The following is a 14,605-nucleotide window of genomic DNA, read 5'->3' on the forward strand; positions in this document are numbered from 1 at the left end:
GAGGCCACAGGAGAGGATTTATGAATGGCAGTGAATCGATGACATAACTGACGCTTGTAAGTCACATGATAATGACAACATGGCAGAATGTATGTCCAGATTACATTTATACTGCACATATCATACTATATAGGACTTCTTTTTTTAGCAGCCGTGAAGTAATTACTTATTCAAAATGGGTGCCAACTCAAGAGAGCGATTTCAGACGCAGCCATGCATTTAAACAATTAAACGCACACAGACACACACACACTTTATATTTCTCTCACAGGCACCTGAAATAGTTTGATCGGCTGCCGGGGTTCAGTAAGGTGGGCGACAGGAAGAGCTACATTTTCCCCCGGCCCAAACCGGATACGGAGAACCAAATGATCCAAATCTAGGTCAGTGTGAGCGAGTACCCCAGAAAATGTCCGACCCACTGAGAAACAAGCACGTTGACTAATCACCAGGCATTTGTGTTCTCTATCTTTAGCGCCAAATAAACCTGCAGTAATTCATAAAACAAATCGACTGCACTTGTACACAACAAACTGGTAGTTTTATGAAGAAATGCATTGCTATACAGTTGCTGAGTGGTTGCTAGGCGGTTTATTACAGGTCAGTCTTTAACCTTTAAGTCTCTATGTGGCTCACGTCTCTCCTTCAATGCAAGCATGTGGGATTATTTCACCCTAGTGGAACTTATAGTGGTCATCAAGTAGTTTTGCAAAATCAAGTGCATTGCGAAATCCTCTAAACAACTGATCTTAAACCAGCTTTTCCTTTCACAACAACCCTAAGCATGAGGATGTAAAAGAAAACGACAACTTCTATCATGTCAACCCGTGAAGGCCACACTGCTATTATCGGTCCCTCATGACAGAGCGCCAGGAGGGGGCAGTAGAGCAGTGTAATTGCTCTATTACAGCATCAGAATATATGAACTCCTTCTCTCCAAGCCTGTGGTTCTAGCTGGTAATTTGATCATGCCGTAGTACGGATCATCGATCATTCATTAATGAGCCGACATTAAAGCGGACGGCCAATCGAAACGCAGAGCTAAACCTGTCTGCAGCAGGCGCCACTTTTCACGGTTGTAACATGTAAATATTTCTGATTGTGAATCCAACTCGCATATCATGAATTACAAACAACACACAGATATATTAACAAATGCATGCTTATGCAATTATACGGTACACTATTTTATATCATAATCACATAAGTGCTGAATAATGCATAAAGGTGCGGCAGGAAATGAGCATAACAAAGTGTTTTTAATTAAGTACAACATATTGTTCAGCCCAGGATAAGACCCTCACTTATCATGCAAAGAGTTCTGGCTTCCCATCTGATGTGAGCTTAATTACGTTACTGAAGTTTTTCCATTAGTCGTTCAACTAGCATCGGTGTGACACGCATGCACAATATAACTCATCTATCAGAGGCGTTCAGGGCTCTCGGGGGACATGCGCTTGTATTGATCAGCTTGTGCTACGATCTGGACTGTTAGTTGTTCACACTATCTGCATTCACAATTCAGAATAACATCATGAATATTAATGATTCTGAATGTAATGTTTGCATGAACTCTACAGAATGAGTGATGCACGTTTACATGTTCCAAAGGTGTTGTTGTTGTTGTTAACTGAAACTAAAACTATTAAAATGTTTTTTGTTAATTGAAATGAAGCTGAAATAAAATGTGAATATTAGATGAAAAACTTAAACATAAAAAACTTGAAATACAAGGTTTAAGTATAGCCTATTCTATCTATCTATCTATCTATCTATCTATCTATATAGATATATATATGTATATATATTCAAATATTTTAAAAAACAAAAACTAATAAAAATGACAAAATGTAAACTAAAATTAAAATTAAAAGTGAAAAAATATATTTTTTAAAACGCTAATTCAAAATATTACTAAATACTATAATAGTACTGTAAATAATACTAAAATAACACTGGTTCTAAACATACATCAGCTTTCTGACATGCATGCAAATCATCTAACATCTATACGGTGACAACCTTCACCAATAAACAGCATTGTGCATGAATATGGCAAACATTCAGTACCTTCGTATATCAAATTACCATGATATTACTCTCTTATAGTCATTGTACCATAGTATAGCAACAGTACTTGTTTGTAAGGGATAACACTCTCTCTCTAGCACACATACACACACAAAATAGTGTAATTCAGCAGCATACACTTCAGCTCCGTTTGTCTTTATCAGAATTGGCAGTGGAGTGTAGAAGAGCTTTCTGAGCAATACTCGCGCGCGCGTGTGTGTGTGTGTGTGTGTGTGTGTGTGTGTGTGTGTGTATGTGTGTGTATCGGGGGGGGGGATGTACACACACTGCACCAGTAGCTGTGCGCCAGTCTCCATGTGTTAGCCTGAGGCGCTGTGGCCCACAGTCATCCACCAAACCGTTTCCTAACACTCACACCTCATTCTACAGCAGCGCTGCTTCACCTGGCAGGTTTTTACTGTAAAATTATGTTATTGAAAATACAATATGTGAAGTTTTAAAAGAATGCATTGCATACATAATTTAAATCATGCACAAACATGCAAAAGAGATTATTATCAAATTAGCATAAAGCTAAATGCCACTGGTGCCTGGAGTTATTTCCATGACAATAGATTTTTACCTTTGACTATAACGAAAACAGAGAAAAGTCAATGCCTAATCCATCGGTTTGACTGACAAAACCACAGTGACATTTCATCAGTAAGAAAAGTTTAAAAAATGTAAGTCTATGGATGGTCTGTGTGTTTGGATAGTTTTAAAATGAATTTTAAAGAAATTATCAAAAAAATTATCACATTTTTTTTTTAAATGTAAAAAATTTTGCTGTTATTTTTATAAACGTTTATTTCTGTTATTAGTTGTAAAGGCTTTCAAATGAAGCTTTTCTCTTTTCCATTCTGATTCAGTCTACACCATTTTTTTTTTTACTATTCTACTGGGTAATTTAACAAGTTATGTAAAGAGAGTCACACTTCATCACAGCCCATGCAAAATTAAAATATAAATTTTTACCATTTTATGACCACATTTTACTGACAATCACGCTGTTCACAGTTCTCTCATTTCCAGTTCTATAAAGCTTTTAAAAGCGAGCAACAGCAGCCGAGGGGGGTCAATGACACAGAACGGCAAAATTCCTGTCTTGTTTTCCAACACTCCCACCTTCCACTAACACACTCACCCTTCCACATCTGATTTAGTCAGCATGCTGTAACATCTCATAGCCTGAGGGCACTAAATCTACCAGCCCAGCACCGTGCCTGTCCTTACTAAATATTATGTTATAGAGCTGTCACGAACACGTCAAACTCTATTGCTGCTCTATCATCAGTTCTGACGGACAGGGGAAATGCTGCTTAAATGCGACCTTTCGTGTGTAGTGGCATTTCAGTGAGTCAACGACTCAGTGTTTCTAAATCTTGCAAACAAATTACTCTTATTCACTTCTAAATGCTTAGCATGCTTAAAAAACTTCTAGAGTCTCTTATCTGTGACATACAAGGATAAGACTAGGTTTGGTCATGAATGTCTTTCAATAATAGCAAATTAATGATAATAGTAAAGAAAAATGTACAATTAACTGACAAAAAGAACACCTACTGATGTAATAATGTAATCTACAGAAAGTGTCATTGAATGACTCACTGGGATGAATTAAATCCCCACCATTAGTGTGTATTCTGGCTTTCCCTAAACACTGCAGTCACAATCACATCCATTAGTATATCAAACAAACCCAAACATTATGTGCTTTTGTCATTGTGAATGAACATATGCAGTGGCCGAACGACTGGCGTGACTGAGCTCTTGAATCGCGAAACAAAGGAATTGTATTTCTGCATTGCCCACATTGAGCACTCAGAGTTTATGAAGCCATTACATGAGGAGTGATTGATGTGACAGGGAAGATGCTGTTAAATCAAAGCTGCGTCGGAGCAAAAAGAGAAGGTACAGATGGATGGGTAAAGACAGAGAGATAGAACATGATACTATCGCACCTGTACTACGCACTTTAAAATGCAGCTGCACAAAACCGGAAGTGATAAAAAAAGAAAGCATGCCAGTTTCTGGTCAAATCTGATCCATCTAAACAGCTTTCTCATGGAAAAACATTCATCATTCCTTCAATACAGCATCAGTGATGACAGATCAATTGGTTGATTAATATTGAACCTGAGGCATTGTACATTGACAGATATATTATGTATATATAGTGTTCCATCGATACAGCCTTTTTAAAGGCTGGTCCCGATATCTGGAGCGCAGGGTGTGAATAAAAAAAAATAAAAAAAAATAATGAACACTTAATTGACAAAATATGAACTCATAATTCACTAAGAGAGCAGGTTTGGCATTGATAATAAAAAGTAATGAAATAAAATAAAAGTCAAATAAAATACTGACATAAAACAAATGAAATAAAATCAATTAAAAAAGCAAATAAAAATACCAGTTTTATACAATATTTACTCAAAATTCTCAAAACGAAAACACAAAAAGGTCAATTATTCATTGTTTAACGATGCTGTCTTTCATTTCAAAACTGACACGAGGAGAAACTACAAAAGGCCAAAAATCTTAAAGGAGTAGTTCACTTCAGAATTAAAATTGTGATAATTTACTCATCCCCACATCATCCAAGATGTTCAAGTCTTTCTTTATTCAGTCGAAAAGAAATGAAGGTTTTTGAGGAAAACATTCCAGGATTTTTCTCCATATAGTGGACCGAATTGCAGTTTCAGTGCAGCTTCAAAGGGCTCTACACGATCTCAGCCGAGGAATAAGGGTCTTATGTAGCGAAATCAACCGTAAAAAAAGAAAGAAAAAACATTTATATACTTTTTAACCACAAAAGCTTGTCTTGCACTAGCTCTGAAAGGTCACGCGTGTCCCGGTTCAGAAAGGTAGAGTAGGGCAAAAAACTCCATCTCGGTTTCCGACATCATTGTTTTACCTATTATTTTATTTATTTATTTGTATTACTTTTTTCTTTGCACGTTCGCTTTGTAAACACTAGGTCTGTACTTCCGCCCACGTCACGAGTGACCTTTCAGCGTGATTACGTCATGTGTGGCGTATCGCAGAGCTAGTGCAAGAGGAGCATTTGTGGTTAAAAGTATATTTTATTTTTATTTTTTAGAAAAAACAATCAATTCTCTAGATAAGACCCTTATTTCTCGGCTGCGTTCGTGTAGAGCCCTTTGAAGCTGCACTGAAACTGCAATTTGGACCTTCAAACCATTGGACCCCATTGAAGTCCATATGGAGAAAAATCCTGAAATGTTTTCCTCACAAACCTTAATTTCTTTTCGACTGAAGAAAGAAAGACATGAACATCTGGGATGATGTGGGGGGGGTGTAAATTATCAGGAAATTTGAATTCTGAAGTGAACTACGTGTGTGAACTACCCTCTCTCTCTCTCTGCTTATATATCCTCAGACGTGAACGCTTACATGCATAATTAACTGAACTGTTTATATTTTGACTGTGCGCCCTGCTGACCCATGCTGCAATCACTATTTCATATCGTGGCTTTTATCAAAGTGATGATATTAGTTTATAAAGAAAGAAAAGAAAGCATTTAATTTGTGCTAATGGTCATTTCAACCCATTCTGATTAGAAGAACCACAGGGAGACCCTTACGCTTTATGTGAACGAATCCCAATTTCAGCAAGACACGATTACAGCAGGCAAAGACCATTCAATTTCATGAGCCATCAAGCAGATATCCTCTTTTAAAAACGTACGGCACTCCAGAGAGCGAGAGATATAGATGGAGGAATAGTGGGTTTGGTTGTGTTACTGATAGTGCAAATGAGCAAAATCGTCAGGCTTCACACATACTTAAAACAGCAAAGACCAAATGCAACCTCACGATGAGCAAGACGTTCTTTATATAACGGCGCATTATGAGTATGTTGAGTTATGAGTCCTGATACTGCGTCATTATAACCCAAGTCCCATCCATTACTGTAAAACATTAAAAAAAGAGACAATGTTCTTCTTCAAACATTACAGCAATACGGGAGCATGATTAATTACAGGAAGGGGAAACGGGTTCACTCCACTGAACAGACTCCACACAAGCGTGTGTGTGTGTGTGTGCGCGTGTGCGTGTCCAATGCGGCGATGCCTCCTCTGTCTCACCTCTGCTTTGAGTAGAGCGAGGTCTTCTCTGAATCTAAACGAGTGCTTTATTATGTGAAGCTCTCAAGGACTGACCCGAAGCACTTAGCCGAAGCGACTCGGCCCAAGGCACCTCCCCTGTCATCTATCTCTCTGCATTTCTCTTTCTTCAACACACTATTCACCTGGTCGCCACCGCAATCAATGAGATTACCTTTTAAATTGCCTTTTCCTGTTTCAGGCCTTCTGGGATATCTTTGAGCCCTGAGAATGCGCCTGTATGTGAAGGTACACGCAAGAATGAACAGAACACACAATGGTTGACTTTTACAACTGACCTCAGCCTGCAAACCAGCGCCCTTTATAATGTAACATGCTAAATGAGGAAAAAACAGAAGATGCACTTCCCTATATGTTAAAAAACATCAAGGTAATCAAGTTTATAGCATCCTTCGCCAGCAGACAGCACGAGTAAATCTGTGCCTGTTGTCAGCAGAAAAGCTGGATCAGCAAAAAGATGCAACGATCAGCAGCTGGCCGTGCAGTAATGAGCTCTCCTGGACGACAACCCTAAGTAGTCTGCAAAACAGCTAGTGCTCTAGAACTTAAATAATTCATTGGTGCTGCTGGAGAATATTGTAGTATTTCAATGCAAACAAACCCATTAGGGGGAATGCAAAATAACTTGACATAACATTTAAAAGTGCACAAACCGCTGCAACTGGATTTGATCATGCATCATGCACATCTAGAGCGAGCAGTGACGCGTCATCTCTGAGTTATTAAGAGATGCATATTGTGTGTACAAATGACGAGACTCAAGTTCTATTCTACGCACATCGGCCACTATTATGTAATGTGATACTGCAGCACTAGGACTCTACGCACTCGCACTCTCCTGTGTGCTGAGAAAGTTACAAAGATCTTCCTCTCTCTCCTCTCTGCCGTACGCCTTCATTCACTGATTTTTACTGACCGAAAGACTACATTTAGACTCCCATCCTTGTAAGGAAGCATTTAAATGTTAAACTGCATTGTACACAAGGCATGCTTTAGCATAAAAGGAGGATACTGTACTTACCTCTGTAGCGTGTGTCTCCTCACTGCACCAAGAGGAGGGTGGTGATGCAGAGGGGGGATGAAGAAAGAAACTTCGCAGAGCGCGCAGGGCACTTGGAGAGCTTAGAAAAAAACAAAAGTGACAACAATCAAGACTTTTGGTTTATCCTCTTCTGGTTTTGCTGGAAATAACAGACCTATGCAAGCACACACACACACACACACCCCTGATGTCTTCCTCTACACACCCCCACGCTCATGCACACATACACACACACACACAATAGCTCGGATCAGGACAGATGCAGAGGTGCTCTCATGTACACACACACATTTCCAGTCTCACACCCAGCAGTCTTTGCTCAGCACCACAGCCCCTGATGTTTCACTGCTGTATTTCCCGGCACTGGGCTGTCATTGGCTCAATCACGGCTCAATAAAAAGTCCTCCCGTTTCCAATTGGGTGAGGAGGGATTTTTCTCCATCCCACCCCTCCTGCTTTTAAAAAACCTACACTACATGCACTGAGAATGCTGAGCTGTGAAAATCAGGCAGGATGAGAGAGTGAGAGGAGGAACAGCAGGGAGGAGAACGCGAGGGGGCGGGGCGAGAAGAGGCGCAGTAACCAATCAACGAGCGGAAGAGAGAGGCGCGAAAGACGTTGTTGACTCCAGGGATGATCGCGTTGTTGTGGCTCCTCATCTGATGTGTCTTTAGCGTAGCGGCAAAACAAACGACATATTATTACCCAGATTGTATTGAATATGAATAAATAAAGAGACAATGTAAGTTACCATGAAATAATGGCAAGAAATCTTTGTTGAGCTGTCAGTTGGCTAAAAGATGACCAATGTGGACCGATTCAAAAACAAATGACTCTTATGAGTCGTTTTTTTTTTTTTTTGTGAATCGAAAACATAACCAGTGTAGCCTGAATATCATCTCTAATGAGCCGGTTATTTTCACTAACGTTATATGTTATTACAAATTCTGAAGAATACTTAACTGATCTGAATCAAAGTACAACGTCTGGCTCACTTGCTGAACAGCGAGATATAAATAATCATGTCCGTATTGACTTGCCGTCCACAACACAAAGATAAACGTTTGAGTTTTTTGTAATAAATATTGCTACAGTGAGTGAACCGAAATACCGTATTATAAAAATACAAAATGTAGGTTTAGCGTCATTTACCGTCATTTTGATGTTCTAACATGGAGATGAAACAAAAGCAATAACCAATCCATAAACCTACTTAGATTCTCGTCAGATCGACTGGCGCGTTTGTAACGTTACGTATTGTACAGTGGTAAACCCTGATGCTTCTCCTGTCACAATTTTTTTTCCCCCACAATATATATATTTTTTACATTGTTTTTGTTTTTTAAATGGCATCTTATTAATTTGTTGTGTACAGTGATTTGTATAGCCTATCATTTTCAAGCCACATAACAGCCGATCCTGAGTTCCTCATGAGCAAAGATGGCAGCCTCCATTTTGCTTACTTCCGGGGAGATAGGCTACCATCCAAATGAATCACATCAGATGAATCACATATTTTAAATCTCCTTGGCTGCAGTAAATATAATAATTCTTTGGCCCTGCTCTGACTCCAGCCTGCTGCGCTCCAGCAGCATGTAACTTAATGTGGTCTATGTAAATTATTAAAGACTGATGGGAGGCGCTGTATAACTCGCTCTCCAACAGAGCAATCCGTCCACACACTCCAGAATCTCATAATAATAGCAGTAGTTTCTCAGCTACTGTATCTTACGCTGTCAGACCGACAGACACGGTCACTGTCTAATGAACTGTGCAATGTTTCCTCCCAAGGATTCTAACTCATGTAGTTTCTCCATGCAATTCTAGAAGTTGCCTGTTCGCCGTGCTGTATATGATATTTAAACAGATCTGCCAAGTGATGTCAGCTCCCCACCCCCCCTTTAGTCTATCTCCATTTGCAGCCTGGTGCCTCAATACTAATTAAATGGGTTTGATGGAGTCCAATCCGTCAACATAAAATCAATGAAATAAAGTCAGGCTTCTGGGCAGCGGGGCTTGGGTTTCTTTACATGATTGAAAATTCCAATCTATGTCCTGAAAAACAGACTACAAACCTAAATTTGCAAAACACATATAACTTTTTGCCATTTCAGAGATTTAATTTCATGTGCTTTGCATGTCTAGAATCAGCTTGATAAAACCAAAAGAAACCAAACCAATACTCTAGAGTAAGTTTGTTCCATTTACTGCATCATTTTTAATCCTTTACATATTGGTGTTTTTGTTAGTAAACACATGGTGTTCTAGAATATTGCCAAAATAATAACCTACATAGAGTCATGCGGAGTGTCACATGGGTTTTATGAATGTCAAACGGGTGTAGCGGACTGGCTCTATGATTAGATTTATTATTATTGAGGCAGCAGCAGAGTCTTCCGGGCCGTGGCAGATGTCCAATCCTGTTTCTGTGCCTGCAGAGCTGTCCTTTGGCAAAGTGGGATGCAGCTTTTGGCCAGCACTATATATTCGACTGGAGAAAACTCAGGCTGCATGACAGAGCAAGAATTCCTCGGATGCATTAAGAAAATTGACAGTGGCCCCAGTTCTTGATTGAAACGTAAAAATATAGATGAATGATGCAAGTACAGTTTTGTGTACTTAATTATGATGTTTTGACAAGTGAAACGTACTGTAAAAATGCCTTACCTGAAACCAACATTGTTTTTCATTTTATTTAGGGCGTTCTAAAACGATGTACTAAAAACAAAAAAGTTTTTCCTTTGCGTTTTTCGGGGCACTGACATTAGATGGCGCTATTACCAGGGGGGCAGGGTTTCATATTATTTTGAAGCTTCCCCGGGCGCCGCCATTGATTAGCCGACCATCACCTGCTGTTAGCATTCCATTGACTCCCATTCATTTTGGCGTCACTTTGACAGCGAATAACTTTACATCTGAGGCGTTTAAAGACTCCATTTGTCCATTATTTATTTCTAAAGAAACACGAAAATGTATAAAAGGCTCCATTACCTTGTATCTTACGTTATGGCCCCGTAGAAGCAATTTTTGTAAAAATAGGCTAACGATTGCGTCATAACCACGCGACTCTCTGTCGCACAGTAGAGAGATTACCGTATGGACAGGAGGAGAAGCTCGCGGGCAATCGGGGGGACGTGGAGGCAAAGTGACAAAATAATTAATCAGAATACCTAGCAAAAGTTTCTCCTGCTCCTAGCTCATGGACACCTCCTACTCACACTCTCCGTCTCTGCAAGTTTCGGAAGGGAATGATTCAGATTTCTCTCGGCACAACTACTAGAAGACAGACGGGTTGCTCACGTCACATCTACGTCGTCAAGCTCAGTTTGAGTCTGCGCAGTACGCTCAGCCATCAGGAAGTGAGAGCTTCTAATTGACTTCACTTGTCTCCGTTGAATCCAATGGGGTCGCTGTGTCCAGTTTATATACTGTCTATGGATATTACTTTGAAAGAAAAAACTACACGTCTATAGACTGAACACGTAATACGCATGACGTCACCATTTTCACAAATTCATATTTTTGTAGTTTATGTGGAGATGATAATAGTATCGTTTTCTAAAACTCGTACTTTGAAACCCGTTTTCTAAAGTTTGCGTTTTCAGGCCGCCAAAACACCGTTGTCGTGTAAATGAACGGCCAAAACCCATAACGTAGTTTTTCGTTTTTAGTTGAAAACAGTGTCGTGTAAACGGCCCCTTAGTATACTGTGTTTTTCTAAGGGACCTGAAGTACTTTAAGTATTCGTAAAAGGGTACGTTTAATCAACAACGATGTACTAAAAACAGAAAAGTGTTTCCTTTGCGTTTTCACATACAGACGACAACATTGTCAAAACCATCCTCGTTCACACAGATCTGCGAAAACGACTACAAACTCTGTTTTATGCTGCCAGGCCAGTAGATGGCGATGTCATTTTGAAAGAAAAAACGACATGCCTATAGACCTTATGCGCCAGAGAAACGAGGGCGCCGCCATCTTTAGAATATTGTCTTTGAACTTACGTTTTTGCGGTCGCTCTGTATATTTCTATGGCATCGCTGTCCAGGAGTAATTAGCTTTTGAAGTGGATTTACTTAATGTAAAGTTAACGAAAGTTATCATGAGGACTGTAATGTTTAAAGCAGATGACTAAACAAATGTCAGTCGACCGGGAAGATTTTAAAACGAGCCGTTCATTAATAAACACGCAAAATCGCTGTGAAAATGCAGACCGGAAGTCAAAAGACAACGAGCGCAGCGCTGAAAAGGGGCGGGGCTACATAAGGTCTATAGACTGAACACATAATACGCATCACGGTTTTCACAAATTCGCATTTTTGTAGTTTATGTAGAGTCGATAACGGTATCGTTTTCAAAAACGTGCACTTTGAATCCCGTTTTTAAAAATGTGCGTTTTCAGGCCTCAAAAACAAAGTAGTCGTGGAAATGAACAGCCAAAACGCATAAAAGTTTTCAGTTTTTAGTCAAAAACGGTCCTGTGTAAATGGCCTCTTAGTATGCTGTGTTTTTCTAAGGTAGGCCTACTTTTAGTATTCGAAAAACAGTTAGCGAAAATTCCCTGGACGACCTGCTACATCCGCCAACGTTTTGAAGTGTGCATATGATGGACACTTTACAATCCCATGAGGCCACGGGAGAGAATTTATGAATGGCAGTGAAGTGATGCAACTGATGCTAGTAGGTCACGTGACAGTAACAACATGGCGGATATAGTACAAATCCGAATTTCATTCATACTACCTATATTCATACTATATAGAGTGTGCATACTTTGTTTTCTTTTTTTTTAGGCTACTACTCAGACAGTAGGCTACGTGATTTCGGACTCAGCTTCAGACATTCTTACATTCTGAAACACCATTAATGAGGCTGTTTATGCAGAGAGCATTTCAGGGATGCATGTCAATCTGTTGTGAGCAAGCCTCAATGAAACTTTATCGAGTTTCGTGCTCTCAAATTCAGTTGAGCGCTGTCTGTGCTTCTCTATATCATTAAAATCTTATTGCAGTAGACAGAACATCCATTGAGCATCATTTGTTTGTCCAGCTGCGATGTCACAATAGTGAAGCCGGCGGAATGACAAGCACCATAAACCTGATACAATACAGCCGGCTCCATCATTCATCTCTGTGAGGAATGCTGCATATGTTATCAGATTACACTACCTCACAGATGGAGTGCTTTGGAAACTAGCTGTGCATCCAGGTTTTTGCATGTGCAAGGCTTTGCAAGTTAAAGACAGGAGAATTTAAGATGACTTTATTCATAAATAATAAAATAAAAATGTTGTTTTTAACATCACGTTGACGTACTGCACAGTTTATCAACCCAGACAACTGAATATTTTTCTCAAACACTCAATAATAACTAATTTCCCCTAAAGAATAGCAATGGAATTTCAATAATAATTTGGAATCAGTTTTATATGGATCAAATAAGAATCCTTTGAGAATTTGATCTGGTCTTAAACTTGATGGTTGTATTGTATTCCTCATTTGTAAATCACTTTGGATAAAAGTGTGTCGAATGAATAAATGTCAATGTGGCTGACCTGCAAATCCCATCTTTTTTTTGTCTTCAGATTTTTTAATGCAATAGGATCTTGTTATAATTAAGAAATTTTTTATTATTTTTTTTATTATGCAACAATAACAAATACAGTATGAACAATAATAGACAGTAATGAGGGTTACAAGACAAAACCACAAAGAATATTAAATTAGCTTCAATTTTGTACACCATGACAGAGTCGTACATGCATTTGAGTTTTTAGATTTTCTCAAGGAGTTCAAATACATATCAAACTCTTTCTTAAAAAAAAAAAAAAAAAAAAAAAAAGGATTTTTCTTTGAAAATTTACATTTGTGATCTTGTTTTAATTTGATTTGATTCCTTTCATATTGTGATGCACCATATTGTGATTACATTAGATCATTCCAATATATCTCCAGCCATTCCTTTAGGATTTGTTGATGATCTCTTCCTGATTCAGATTCAGGTCAGTCTCTGGGCTCAAATAGGCATTTCTTCCCATTCCTGCAGTCCGGTGTAGAAAATAACATCTCAAGAGACTGTGCACTGCATGTGACCCCCAACACTAACTCATACAGGCAGCTGTGAAAACCCACAGCTTCAGATTCAATCAAAGTTTTGAGTATTTTAGACTCAAAAGAAAGTTCTAAGTTCAGTCTGCACTGAATAAATCGAGTGGTTGTGTGGGTTTAGAGGTAAAGCAGTGTGTTGGTGAAGGATTCTCTTTATGTTATTCAAACAGTCATGTTAAAGGTTGTTTAAGAAAATTAAATAAAAATGTAGCTTTCAGTAGGAATAACGAAGAAAAAAGAAATGCACACTACTGATAGAAATTTTGGGGTCATTGATATACTTTTATTCAAGAAAATTGCATCACATTTTTCAAAAGTGGCAGTAAAAAAGACATGTTACAAAAGATTTGTATTGCGAATAAATGATGTTTATTTGAACTTTCTATTAATCAAAGAATCCTGAAAAAAAAAAAAAATCTATCACAGTTTCAATAAATATATGAAATAGCACAACTGTTCTCAACATTGATAATAGGCATATTAGAATGATTTTTGAAGGATCATGTGACACAGAAGACTGGAGTAAATAAATTATGCTTAAAATTCAGCTATGCATCAGAAATAAATTACATTTGAAAATATATTACAATAGAAAACAGTTATATTGTAATAATATTTCACAATACTACTATTTTTACTGCATTTTTGATAAAATAAATGCAGCAGTGTACCTATAAAAATAGATGGTATTTATATGGTACTTCAAGGTATTCAAGTTTAAAGAATACAATGGCACAACCATAATACATGTCCAAAACCCGCGTTCAAAAAAACAGTTTTGAAAATGGTTTGCAATCATGATTCAGAATGAAATTGTTATAATATATATATATATATGTTATGTGCATGTGCAATTTGTGTTGTTCTGAACATGGTCAGCAGAGAGAGCCGCTGTAATGTCGACTGACTGCACGGCTCTGTCCCAAACCTATAGGCCGTAGAAAAATGGTGATTATTTCTCTCACTTTCCCAATATTTTGGTATGCTGTATATATAAATACTTTGCCTTTGGTTTATCAACATGCTAATCCCAAACTCTATTGGAATCAATAGTGCTGCTGCCTATGTAGGGAAGACAGCACGGGTTTGGGCCAGAGCCAGAGAGTTTTACTATAGATCTGGGCTGGGTTTGTTTCTTTGCTCTGAATATGCTGAGTGAATCATAGACATAATACATGTATTTATTATGTCTATGGAGTGAATGCCTGCACTTAAAGCTGACTTCTGTTAAACCA

At 38.4% G+C, this 14,605-nt stretch overlaps 1 protein-coding gene across 4 annotated transcripts in view; it reads right to left on the minus strand.

Moving 5' to 3' along the window:
- syt2b (synaptotagmin IIb) overlaps window positions 1-7,749 on the minus strand; it is a 47,452-nt gene extending 39,703 nt beyond the window's left edge. For 2 of the 4 annotated variants that reach the window (XM_082136467.1, XM_082136463.1), the window contains exon 1: window positions 7,243-7,562. The gene's annotated coding sequence lies outside the window, so the exon portion shown is untranslated. Of the gene's footprint in view, window positions 1-7,242 lie in introns of all 4 variants that reach the window. The other 2 variants (XM_082136465.1, XM_082136464.1) reach the window with 2 other exon arrangements.
- Between the last annotated feature and the right edge of the window lie 6,856 nt (window positions 7,750-14,605).

This window comes from Leuciscus leuciscus (assembly GCF_965113295.1).
Source record: "Leuciscus leuciscus genome assembly, chromosome: 14".
Lineage (NCBI taxonomy): Eukaryota > Metazoa > Chordata > Actinopteri > Cypriniformes > Leuciscidae > Leuciscus > Leuciscus leuciscus.